This window comes from Anneissia japonica, unplaced genomic scaffold, assembly GCF_011630105.1.
Source record: "Anneissia japonica isolate Jap-2015-1 unplaced genomic scaffold, ASM1163010v1 scaffold263_len647688_cov178, whole genome shotgun sequence".
NCBI classification, from domain to species: Eukaryota; Metazoa; Echinodermata; class Crinoidea; order Comatulida; family Comatulidae; genus Anneissia; species Anneissia japonica.
The window spans coordinates 511,995-525,905 of NW_022734777.1; the positions used below are offsets into that span (position 1 = coordinate 511,995).

Below are 13,911 nucleotides of genomic sequence, written 5' to 3' on the forward strand. Positions count from 1 at the left end.
TTGTCACATTAATTGTGCTAGTGCATTTTTTTCCCATAATAATAGACCTAGGCCCCTAGGCCTACTAATAATAGTATACTATAGGCCCTGTCTCTTATACACATCTAGATGTGTATAAGAGACAGTTCTAATACATAGTAGATATTTGAATAAATGACCGGTGAGGCCTATTCATAAGGTGATTGAATCTCAATTTTGGTGAGTGGGCGCTAACTCCGTATGAGTAGTAAAGGCTCTTTGTGGCCTCAACATAACCAAGAAGGCCTCTGTGGTAGAGTTGATAAGACGTTCGTACGGATAAACGAAAGGTCCCGGGTTCAAGTCCTAGTGGAGGACTCTTCTGTTACGTTTAAATGTTATATAATTTAAACGTAACAGTAGAGAAAATCTGATCAGAATGACAACAAAAAAAATATATATCCACTGGAAAAAAATTCCAGTATCTGCAGAAAAATCCGTTTCGGCCTTACAGGCCTCATCAGTGCAGCTAGGGTACAGATCAAGACGAAACGTTCGACCAGCTTAGACAGTGCCTAAACTAGCCTCACAATCAGCTGCAGCAACGCTAATGAACGCTAAACCTTGGTTTGGCCACTGACAAAAACATCAATCCACTGATATTATTTCTAAAATTTAAATTGTGTTTATTCTCTTTTTATATCAGAAAGATGAACAGAACAACGGTGAGAACACCCCAGCGAGCTGTTTTGCTTTATATCTCCTCTATTTATCACAAGAGTTGCTTGAGGTAGGCAATTGATTTCACATTTTTGCAATCTTGTTCAATGGATAGGTTGTTTTTGCATTTAATTTGTTTGTTAGTCTCAATCTCTGTTTTTTTGTTTGTTAATTGTCACCACATCTAGGCCTATATCTTCGATTAAACATCTAAAATGCCACATGTTTAAAGGGGGGGGGGTTTTAGATGTGTATAAGAGACGCCATATATTGCTTATTTAACCTTTCCTGAGTTCGGGAAAAATACTTAAAAAATTCAAAATGTTGAGATGTAAGGATAATTACAGAAACAAAACATGATATGATGAGACAGGAAAATCAGGTGAAAATGAGGCTGATCACTTTTTTCAGTAGCTTGGTAGCATTTTCTAACCAACTCATTAATATTCAAGACAAGTCTGTCAATTAATTTTTGGCGAGCAGCTGATCGAAAAATCGTCCCGACGATCGAGCAACTAGCCTAGATACAGTACGCTAGTGTGAAGTCGTGAGTTTTTGTGATCGTTTACGTACGCAGTTACAGAGAGACGGTTTAGTCAACGTCGATTTATCAATCATGGAGGAATAATTCAATTGAATTAATAAACGTATATCAGTCCGACGAATTGTTTGTTTATAATTAGGCCTACACATATGCCTAGGATTAGCACAGTCAGTGTCTACCCAGCAGCAGTAGCGCACTCCTGTCCGGGACACTGCTCCAGTCCCGGAGCAGGTGAGTTCGCACGCAGCCTTATCCAGCTGACGGTAAAGATAGTAGGTTTCTACTACTAGCCTAGCCTAGACTTGTCATGCCATGCCATCTTTGTCACATTAATTGTGCTAGTGCATTTTTTTTTTTCATAATAATAGACCTAGGCCCCTAGGCCTACTAATAATAGTATACTATAGGCCTGGTCCTATGAAAAAATGTCTAGGCTAGTAGGCCTAGGCCTAAATGTCTAAAAAATGCACTGTCTAAATAAAGGTGATGTGCTATAACACTACAGTATATCATCAGAGACACCAATTCCTGTAACAATAAGATTATTATTGATATACTGTAGGCCTAGAAGCTAGGCTATACAACAATAACGCCCCATTAAATAATAACATGATGCATATGTTACTCCAAACCTAACTTTCAGCTGTTGTTGAAAGGTGGAATTCAAATAAAATATTATACATATATATTTTTGTAGGACAAAATATGTGATAGGCCGAAACATGACACTCTCCTCACATAGGTATTTGCCAGTCGCCATGATGAGACAAACATACCACAACATTTGCCATGAGTACAACCACCCAACATTGGCATCTACGAAAGAAGGTGGTACAAAGCATACAACAAGCACCCAGCAAGACGTTAGCAAGAAACACTCTGGTTGTTTGCTGGAACTTGTAATGAAAGCTATACACACAATTTAAGGTGAGCAAAAGAAAATTAAGTGAATATCTCATCACTGTTCAGCCAGAGTACATGAAACAAATATATTGGAATGGTAAAAAAATATCAGCATGGTGTGTCAGTTTTATCAAGAAACAACAATAATATATTACACACTAGCGGACAGGAAGGCTTCAATCAAGTAATTAAAAAATCTGAAAATACTGTCAATTGATGAATGTCTTTTCAGATTAGTACATACAGTATCTCAGTATGGTATGTTATTGATAAAGCAGCAAATGTTTGATAACATTTTTGATTTTTAACAAACCTGGTTTTGCATTATTGTAACTACTGTATTTATTCCTGAATAGGAGCAAATGACTGGATCAGATGGATGTGATGCAAACAATTCCATGGTTAGCAGAAGGTGGCGATGCTCAGAGCTCTGCAGCAAGTGATTGAATCCAAAATATTTCCAAAGAATTAAATTAAAATGATTTATCTAGTGATTTTTTTTTCTGATGACATACTGAAATGCCACACACTTAAGTTTTTGTTTTTTACGCATCTGGTTTACAGTATTGCAGCATCTGGTTTATATTGCATGCCAAATTTATAATAAATAAATAATTACTGTACCTGTTTCACTTGCAAAATATCTTTAATATTATTAAATGGTATTATAATCCCATTCAATAGTAATCCTTTTGAAGCAAATATGTGACCCAGATTTAGAAAACAAATTGTGAGGATTAATTTTGAAGTATGTAATGTGTGAAGTTGATAGTACAGTATGAAAATGTGGCTCAATATATACAGGAACAACTATTTTAATATATGGCTTTGTACAGTCTTGTGTAAAGTTATTCTATGAAACTGCTTATTTTTTTAATGTCTGGATTATGCCTATGTCTGCATGCTGATCAATTTGGTATTGGAATTTAAGAAAGAGCTTCAAATTTTTGCTGTACACCATTTTTTGTTTAGTATTTTAAAATACAGTAGTTGAACTTGCCTATGTCATATCCAAAATACCATTGAGAAATTGTTTGAACCTAACAAAATTTGACTTGCACTTACGGTAATGGAAAACACAACAATTCGGCATGTAAAATTAGATCGACTTAGAAATTATTAGAGTATATTATTAGTCGTCTTAGGCAAGTTTAACTGCACTGCTCTATTTATCATGTCTGATTGTCTTGTATTATTTACCATAGCCAAGATTTCTTCTTTCATGATGAAATTCAACATCCATATTTTTGGTGCTTCACTTAGTTATTGTTGTACATACAGTAAATTCAAGACTACTGGTGTTATTAAATAAATATTTTGAAACAATTTATCATCCTTGTACATTGCAAATAATTTATTACAAGTGTATTTTCTCACAGTTAATATAAAATTGTTTTACTATACACGATTAAAGCAGTCAGGTATTACAATATATATCACTGCATTTTACAAACTCTATTTATTATCAAAATATTATATATATGGATTTATAGTTACTATAGTTTATACCAATGTAAAGAATAGGGAAGAACAAGTTACATTTATTTACTGTACACAAAATTCTAATTCATACTGTATTATCTAGATGTGTATAAGAGACAGGGCTACATTGCACCTTGATAGACATTGTACTGTACTTAACGACAAAATGTTCTTGAAATCAACTTTGCTGGCCTATCCGCATCAATAGCAACAATTTCAATTACAGACTAGGTCTGGAAGGTTACACACAATTGACTGGTCCAGATATACAGTACAAAAGCTCTAGGCCTGTGCTGACAAAATTTCCTTTCATGAGTGATGAGATTGTCAAAAAAATAGAGCACAGTTGTCACATGAATTGTCAAGAATGAATCTATTTACATAAGATCTGTTGCATTAATGAGGATGGACTTATCAGGTATCTTCCATAACAATTTATAAATAATTCTTCCAACATAAAGTTTATTTCATCATCTATAGCATCAAAAAACCCAGGGCAGTCTTCACAGCTTCTGGGAACTTGTCCCTAATTGCCCACACAGTGCAAGATGGGATGACCCTTCTGTCAGATTTCTTTAGCCTGTTAAACACCTACCAAATGAAAACCATTGATATCAGCAACATGTCGGCATTTCCTGTAAGAAGAGAAGTACAATAAAAAGTTTGAACAGACTAGTTAAAAAAAATCAGAGTGACTATTCTTACACCATTCAAAAATAATTAGTATTGATATTACAATGTCTTTATAAGGAATTAATCATTCTGGCACTAATCATCAATGATAATTTTTGTTGAAAATTTATATATTCTAATTAACCATCACTGTGAAAAGCCCATATTCAAATGCATTGCAAAGTGGTGTAGAATTTATTATTTCATTAATATAATACTTTTTTGTAATATAAAAATAAAAATTAGTTTAAAAATTACAAATGAAGATAAAACAATATATGTATAATAGACTATCTTGTTTCTCAATCTTTTCTAATGTACAGTAATAATAATTCCCCTGTATTTTGACCATCAAAATGGCTGGACATTTGACCCTCTACTAGTTTTTGACCCAGCATGGAACAAGCAGGGCCACGCCTAAGGCGGGTGGTTATATTTCCGAGAAGAATGCCGAAAATTAGTCTTTGAACTAATCTGAATACTGTATATAACCATTGCCAATGTATTATGCAGAAGTTAAGTTCTGTGCACATTTTTCCAAGCCATTTTCCGCGCAAATTTGAGCTAGCTTTCAAGGCATCATCCACATTCCATGACGAATAAACTGGCATTTTAGTAATGCCTGTAGTACTAGTAGTAGGTCCTAGATAGTTCCATGGATCTAATAATTAACATGTAAATTAATGTACTTTATTTAAAATAGTGTTGATTGTTTGTCTAATGTTTGAAATATTATTATTATAGTTTGTATATGCCTAGGCCTAAACTAGGGGCCTAGGCCTAGGTCACGCCAGGCAGTTAGTATTCCGTATTCTCTACATAGGCCTACATACAGTACTGCACTAAATGCTAGGCTATGCCTACACAGGTAAGACAAGTTGGTATTAAACAAACCTATTTAACGCCACTATTAAGATCACCACTTCCAAGACTTCCTTATCCAAACCAGCAAACATATTTTTTTGAAAGAATCATACTTCAAAAATGCCTTCGACTTATTTTACTATTATTATTGAATATTTTCGCCAGTCCTAATTTTTCAATTTTCCGCTCGCGACGACCATTCTTATCAGTTGGCTAATGTCGTTACCAGCTCGTTACGGTTGAGTGAATCAGCTGACTCCCTGTCTAGTGCAAATTTCCGAAATAAAAACTGGGGAAAATCGTTATTTTCATAAGTGAAAACCCATATAAATGAAAAGAACGGCCAAATTTACATCGGAATATCTAAAGTTTGACACGATTTTTTATGGGGTTACCGAATGCAAGCCTTTGAAAGTCAGTACATTTTAGGAAATTCCCTATCTTATAACACTAGCTCAAAATCCTGTAGCACCAGTTTTTTTTTTGGGACCCAGTTCACGAGCCTCGTTTTCGAATACCACGCTCCAAAATCGAGTGCCGTCACCGTCGTTGTGGTCGCCCATCCCTCTATTTTAAATTAAAAATTAATTATTTCATCCCCACACCCCCCTTTAAAAGTCGGATTGTTTTCTGGAACTTGAATTAAAAGCAGCAACACTTAAGCATGTGGATCCAATGACCAGGGACAGAAGCACTTCGTATATGCAAGGAAAGTTTGTTTGTTAATAATGTGTGCCTATGGGTTCATAGACCCTGGTTGTGCAAAAACAGATGTAAAAAATCATTATTTTGATCAATTTTTTGTTTTCTTTTCAGTCTCTACTACAGTTAGAGGAAACACCTGGACATCAACGACGTGCGCACACTAGTATTAGGATGCCACCTGTTGAAATGGAAACAAATCCTATGCCCGGACGTCACCAAACAACATGGACAGAGTCTTTGCGAAATTGGGGAAATAGAGCTTGGCGTTGGATTACTACAAACCCAGGCTGTATCTTGCACTTTTTAGTGGAAGTTTACCGTTTGATTTGTTAGGGGAAAACTGATAAAGCATGTTTCTTTATGTCCACCCATGATCCTAGTTTATTTTGTGTGCAAAATACAATGCATTCCTTGGTTATATGTCACTCTCTACAAGCACCTTTCCTTTTAAATGGAAAATGGCACAAATTTTCCCTGTTTTCAAAAGTGGGAAAAGAAGTGAACCAAGTAACTACAGACCAATATCTGTATTACCTGTACTATCAAAGATACTTGAAAAGGTTGTTTTTGAGCAAATTTACCTATTTCTTAACACAAACGGTCTTCTATATGCTCAGCAATCAGGTTTTCGTCCAAATTTTTCTACTTCTTCTTCTCTACTTAACATTACTGAAAATTGGATTGACGCAATTGACACAGGAAAATTTATTGGTTTAGTTACATTGGCCCTTAAGAAGGCATTGATACCATGAATCATTGTATTTTACTTTTAAAATTGGAATATTAAATATTAAGAAAACTGAGTGATGATTATAGGGACACACCAAAAGCTTTATAAGATTTCTAATAATGTACACTAATATAAAAATTGACAATAAAGTCTTTAAAAGGGTAAAAAGCTGTTAACATCTTGGTGTGATTATCGATAAAAACCTCACATGGGAAAATCATGCAGATCATGTAAAGGAAAAGGTTCTACCAGGCTTGTATTAAAAGAAAGGCAAGCACAGAGTTTCTAAAAAAATTCAATGCAACATGTAAAACACTAATAGCCCCACAACTTTCGACTAAGTTGTATAGTTTGGGGCAATTCTATGAATAAAACTTGTTATGAGAAACTTTAGGTCCTGCAAAACCGTGCTGCCAAGATCATACTAAATCATCACAGTATGATTCCAGTACACAAGCCTTGCAAAAACTTTACCTACAAAAATTTAAACAAAGAATGTAAAATATAGAAGCAATAACCATGTATAATTGTTTACATTTGATTTTGTCGTTATCCCTGAAAAACCTTAACCAAAAATAATAACACTTAAATAATGAATATTATTCCCCCACCCCTTTTTTGCTATTTGCTAACCTTTTGTTTTAATGTAGTTTTCATTTTGTTATTCAACTTTTATATTTTCCTTATATTTTGTTTTGTTGAGTGTATCTGTGTAAAAATAAAGTGTATTATTATATTTATTATTATTAAGAGGGATAATACCAGTATCTGCCTTAAACTTCCTGCCCAACTCAGCCTCACTGGTTAGAGAACAAATTGAAACTGTTATGCAATGAAATGTAATTTGTATTAATATTTTGTATTTGTATTTATTAATGATTATTATTTATTTTATGTAGTAAGTTCACACAGTTGAGTGTGATCATATGTTAATATGTTTAACCAAAGAGGTTAACCTCTGGCCAGTGAAATGTTAGTACACCTTTAGTGAGAGGAGATAGCTAAAGAAAGCTTGGTGCTATTTTGTAGGCTCCTACAAAAGAAATAACAACTAGATTTGAACTCGTCACTGCGGACGAGTTAGGTGATCCGCCGTGGATTGAACAATTTTTAAATGCTGAAAATGGGATAAAGTATGCTAATTAAGTTTTTTTTAAAAGAATTAAAAGAGCATGTTAAAAGATTGTAAGGAACCCAAAACATGTAAAAAAACGAAATGTCCAGCTTCGGTACGAAATGAATAGAATGGCCTGAAACGTGCTCTCATTTAGTCAAAAAGTGATTTTGAAATTTTGACTCGCACGTTATGAAACACACACGCAAAATTAGGGTACATTACATTTAACATTAACCTGAAGTTTATGCTTACTTAATATGATTTCAAAATGGCAATTGGTTAGTCTGATATGATCGATAATGTAAAAATGCAAAATTGCGCGTAGATGACGTCACATGTGACTGAGCGCATTGAAAACCTTATTGTGACTATTCCAGGCCAAGCCAAATGTTCGTTGAAGCGCGCAAGTGTTACGATTCGCACGCAAAAAATTTTGGTACGTGGTATTACATCTTCACCTAAAGTTTATGCCTACTAAATATGAATGAGAAATGACAATTGGTTAGGATGATATGATCAATAATGTAAAAATGCAAAATTGTGTGTAGATGACGTCACGTATGACTGAGCACATTGAAAACCTTATTGTGAATATTCCAGGCCAAGGCAAATGTTCCTTCAAGCACGCATGTGCGTAACTCAAAGTACTGTAGAGATAACAGTAAATATATTACTTGCCAGTTTAAATGTGAAGAAACTCAGTTCAGTGGTTACATTTAGTGGTTAATTAATTTATGCTAAGATGCAGACCAACAAAATCTATCTTGTATTCCAACATGACCACCAATAAATATATATGTTCAAATTGTTACATTATATCTTGTGTTGTGTCTAGTTTGTCATGTTCCTTTGAAATATTACATACCTGCCAACATTGGAATATCAAAAATAGGGATGCTATTCATTGGTGCCACGCCCCCCCCCCACCCCAAATAATTTGTAAGATGTAATTATATATATATCCTAATTCCTGTACAGCACAACCAAGATATTCAAGTTTTAAACAAAAATGGCCAGGGCTTCGCCGTGTGTCATGGCTTTTTAAGAAAAATGCCATGACAGGAAAACATATACAATTACACTTATTGGAGACAACTAGGATATTAAAGTTTTAAAAAAATTCGCCAGAGCTTTGCCGCATGTCATGGTTTTTTAATGAGGGTCCTCCCTGGACCCTCATTTTGCAGGGTGTAAGCTTCCCCTCCCCACACATCCCCTTACAATGTTATCATGTGAGGGAAGCTGGCAGGTTCCAAGTCTCCCAGAAGTATAACCATGTTTTGTGCAAGCAAAATAAAATTATATACGGCCTAGGCAGAGGTAGTGTTAAAGCCCCATCAAAATTTCATTAAAAAGGATTTTTTTTATAGAAAAAATGCATGTATTACTCTATTTATTATAAACAATGGAAAAATATTGGCATAAATTTTAGTTTCACGCAAAAGAATTTTTAAAAAAAATACAGACTATTTCTCATAGAAGATTACCATTTTCTTGACGAATTCTTCGTTTACTAGGCAAATTCAAAAGTTGCAGATCGCCTCCGCTGGAATGCTCTCGCTTTTATGTATACTTTATACAGTCAATAAAGTGCACCCTCTCTAATGAAATTGGATTTTGTACTTCGCATCTTGCACACTGCGATCGATCAAGTAGGCATGAGATATGTTTGTTTAATTTTCAAAATCACGGTCAGAATCATTTTTTTTTACAGCTTTGGAATAATTCCTATGAAATATTATATTTCACAAGTGTCAGTACTATAGCAACGGAAAATATCATGTCGGCCATTTTTATGTGTGATAACAGAACCTAAATCGAGGTAAAGGCTAGGCCTAGCCTAGCAGTGTTGGATAGGCTAATGTTTTCGGTGCCTACTATTTTATGTTTCTTTGCAGACCTATCACAAAATCAAACATGAAAAATCTATCCGCATATATTTTTTGTGTGAAACACAAAAAATCAAATTTCAGTCTTTACACTACTTAGGCCTAGGCCTAGGTACAGTATTTTACATTTTCATGTTTAGGAATGTCTAAATTCAATTAAATTAGCAATTTCGCATTACATTTACACTTACAGTATAAATCTTTATAACATATATAAAAATCAGATTTTTCTTGACAACTGAAATCTTGCCGGGAATGGAATGGGGCTTTTAATGTACCTGATCTCTTGGAACTTAAGAAGGCCAAGGAATTTCTTCCCAATTGGGACTGTGCCTGCAGCCTGCATGGGAAAATTGGCTTTATTTAATTCCCGACGTTGGGGACATCGTACCCCCATCATCGGGCAAATCTTGCCACCACCACTGACTCAGAACCACCTAGGATCATTTTGAGATGACGAGAGGGGACTACTGTAGTAGGCCCATACCTTTATCCTACAAGTAGCTAGCCTAGGCTACCTACCTAGGCCTAGAGTCCCGATTTCTTACTGATTTACTGAGACTGAAACAGTAGGTAGGCCTAGGACTAGGCTAGGCTAGTCCTAGCCTAGAATTGTTAGAATATTATTATGCCATGGTATAAGCGCCTACCTTAACCAAATTCAAACAGTAGATCCTTTATATGTTTGAAACACCATATCGTGATCTTGCGCAGTACAAAAAGTAGGATTTTACGAAAAAATCAACTTCCTAGGCCCTGCAGTTTTCACAATTGCCACCGTGCTAAAACCAATGCCGATTGGTTAACTCGTGAGTGACGTCACAAGGAATGGCCACTCTACAAAACGAATTATGAAACGTCATAGACTTGGCACCTTGACCTCTGAGGATTTGTGCCTAAAATTTACTACAAAACACGTAAAATTAAAGAATATAATAATGAAAATTATCATAATATTAACAACTTTCGGTACAATTCTAAGCCGGCCGGATCGTTTTCCTTTTCTTCAATTCTTTTTTCATTCATTCATTTCTGGTTTATTAAAAAAAAAAAACCAAACAAATTGACATGGGGTTTATTAAAAAAAAAAAAACAAGCAAAACAAACAAATCGACATAGCAACATAAACTTTAAATTGCGTAAATTTACAAAAGCAGTTTCACATTAAAAAGTTATTAAAAACACACTTAAAAAAATTGATATATAAAATTCACTCGAAGGAGCACACTAAATAGATCTCATAATTAACATAAATTTTAGGTTGAATTTTCAATAATGAATCAGGTGATAAGAAAATAATCATTCGCCATGAAAATATACAAATTTTGATTGGTAGGATAATATATAGACCTACACATTAAAAGTTATTCATAAAAAAAATGGATTTATATGAAAATACGGTACAAAATTACGATTCAACAAAAACCAATGAATTATACTTGGACATTATTTACTAATCAGAAAGTTTAACATAGGCCTAAGTCGTTGTTAATTAAATAAGGTAGATTTAGATTATTTACATCCGTTCAGTTCTGCAGTGGTAGGCTACTACCATGTCTCAGATTTCTATTCGTGGCTTTAGAAGTATCAGGTCAGAGGATATTATTCGTCGTACACGGACAATCCTCCCAAACTTCTGCTGGACGAGTTGTGTAAACGGCGATCACAGAGTCTGTCTAATCTAATTGTGCAAGAGCGGGGGTGATATACAGAAAACACCGCCCCTCGCAGGGGCGGATTTAGGGGGGGAGGCCGGCCCGGCCCGGGCTCTCCCTTCCCCCCTTTTGGAAGGATAAAAAAAAGGGGAAAAAAGGAAAAAAGAAAGAAAAAAATGATAGCCCACAACGCCTCAAATGTTATTTTCGGGCGTCTAGAACACAAAAATTTCCCTAGGACATTGTTGTCTCGATCGGCCCAAATTTCGCCCCCCCCCCCTTTTGGACATCTCTGGATCCGCCCCTGCCTCGCACAACCCAGACACCGTTGATAGCGATCAACGATAATAAAAATTAAAAAAAAAATAATAAAAAAAACTAAAAAGCAATTGTCCATATAGAAAATAAGAGAAGTTTTTACACATAGCACGAAATTTACCGTATCGTGTATTTATAAAGCGCTTTTCTTTGCAGATCTGACCCCGGTCGCGAATTTTTTAGGCAGTGTCGGGCAATTAGCATGAATATTAATTTTCAGTGCGGTTTTGATACCTGTGATGCGAGATAAGCAACGCTCCAGTCGGCATTTTTAAACGTCAAGTAAACAAACTGTAGTAGACCGCAATGGCGAATATAGGGTGAAACATCCGCATACTTAAACCCCCTTTTTATCTTAAAAGAACATTTAATAAATTTAAAATAAATAATAATTAGCATCTAAAAAATAATGTAGGCCTAGGCCTTAGGGCATGTCACTCACACGTACATTTACTGTATCAACATGTACGGAATAGAATTTGTTTATTTGACGTGCATGCACAAGTATAAAGCAAGCTACTCACGAACTAATAATAATAGTAGTAGGCCAAGTCCCTAGTAGTAGTAGTAGTAGTAGTAGTAGTAGTAGTAGTAGTAGTAGTAGTAGTAGTAGTAGTAGTAGTAGTGGTAGTGGTAGTGGTAGTGGTAGTGGTAGTGGTAGTGGTAGTGGTAGTGGTAGTGGTAGTAGTGGTAGTTGAAGTAGTAATGTAGTGGTAGTGGTAATAATAGTAGTAGCAGTAGTAGAGCCTGCACAACATAAGGATATATACATAACTTTGCAATAAAAATAATAGTTATAATAATAATAAATAATAATAATATATGTAGGTGATCTTAGTGTATCCGAATAAATATTTAGTTGTACTGTGTTAAATTCATTTTATCATTGAGTTTATTCATTAATAAACGGTAATTGTTGTGTCATCGTCGTTTCACGTATAGGCCTATCCAAATTCATACAGAGTACAGTAGAAATGATGAAACACAGTAACATTATAATTAGTTACCGTAACATTGTTTGTACAGTATCTTTTTAAGATGGGGACGTGATGCCAGTATAATAGAAAACAAGTCCCACTGGTTATGTTATGTTTATTATAGGCCAGTTTATTCGTAGTCCTCATCATCATTAGGCCTATCGTCACCATTATTTAATTATTGTCATCGTTTTTCATGAATTAAGTAGGCCTAACTGTACCTATATACATGTACTTGTGCATTTTAAACGTCCTGAGTAAACAAACCGTTCATTTCGTTTATTATTATTATTATTATTATTATTATTATTATTATTATTATTATTATTATTATTATTATTATTATTATTATTATTATTATTATTATTATTATTATTATTATCAGGAAATTGACTTGATTTATAAAAATAATTTTTATCGTATACATAATTTTTTTTAATGCGAATAATTGCTTTTTTTTATATTGTTGACTGCTATTTTTAAAATATAAACAGGCCTTAACGCATCACCTGGGTTTGGTTAAATCAAGTCTTAAAGTGTAAATTGATATGTCATCAGAATATAGATTTTGTTAAAATATCTCCATACTTTTCTATATCCGTTTGTCAATCGGACGGTCTCTATTACGTTTAACATTCTATTTTCATTATTTCTGTTAGTCGTATTGGTTTAGTATATAGCAGACAGTTTCTCAGAGATTGGACGATCATTCCATTGTTAGTCTGTCAATCAGTCGGTTAATTTTTGCAGCCCAAATATATATATATATATATATATATATATATATATATATATAAACAGACATTTGGGAACCAAGCTGTTTACTGTTTGTCATAAACACTGACCTTTAAATATCCAAACTATATATTTACAATGTCCCAAACCATTTTAATAAATCTGATCTATATCGAAAATTATATATTTTTTTTAAATGCCACAACAATCATAATGTGAAATTTTAATAGGACAATGTAAATAAGCTTTCGGCTTGGAGACTTCTATGTATTGTACGTTGTTACATTAGTGGTTAAATTGTTGTTACAATAGTGGTTAATGAATTTTGTTACAACAGTGGTTAAATCATTGTTACAATAGTGGTTAATGAAATTGTTACAATAGTGGTTGATTTTTGTTACAATAGTGGTGAATGTTACATTAGTGGTTGATTTTTGTTACAACAGCTGTTAATGTTACATTAGTGGTTGATTGCTACATTAGTGGGTGTTACAAGGCCCAGACCTATACAGTTTTTTGTAATCATAGCCTATTATTAGCTTAAAACATAGGCATATATGTTACCGTATTACTTCGCCATGCAAACCTTCAAAAAATACTTTAATCTAATCATTATTTATTTCTAATATATTATACACATCT

At 34.1% G+C, this 13,911-nt stretch overlaps 2 long non-coding RNA genes across 2 annotated transcripts in view; one reads left to right on the forward strand and one right to left on the reverse strand.

Moving 5' to 3' along the window:
- Positions 1-7,188, forward strand: part of LOC117116468 — a 23,069-nt gene extending 15,881 nt beyond the window's left edge. Inside the window, exon 3 of the long non-coding RNA XR_004446759.1 lies at positions 5,960-7,188. This is a non-coding gene — a long non-coding RNA (uncharacterized LOC117116468). The remainder of the gene's footprint in view (positions 1-5,959) is intronic.
- Positions 1-10,367, reverse strand: part of LOC117116466 — a 38,528-nt gene extending 28,161 nt beyond the window's left edge. The window contains exon 1 of the long non-coding RNA XR_004446755.1: positions 10,235-10,367. This is a non-coding gene — a long non-coding RNA (uncharacterized LOC117116466). The remainder of the gene's footprint in view (positions 1-10,234) is intronic.
- Positions 10,368-13,911: the final 3,544 nt, after the last annotated feature.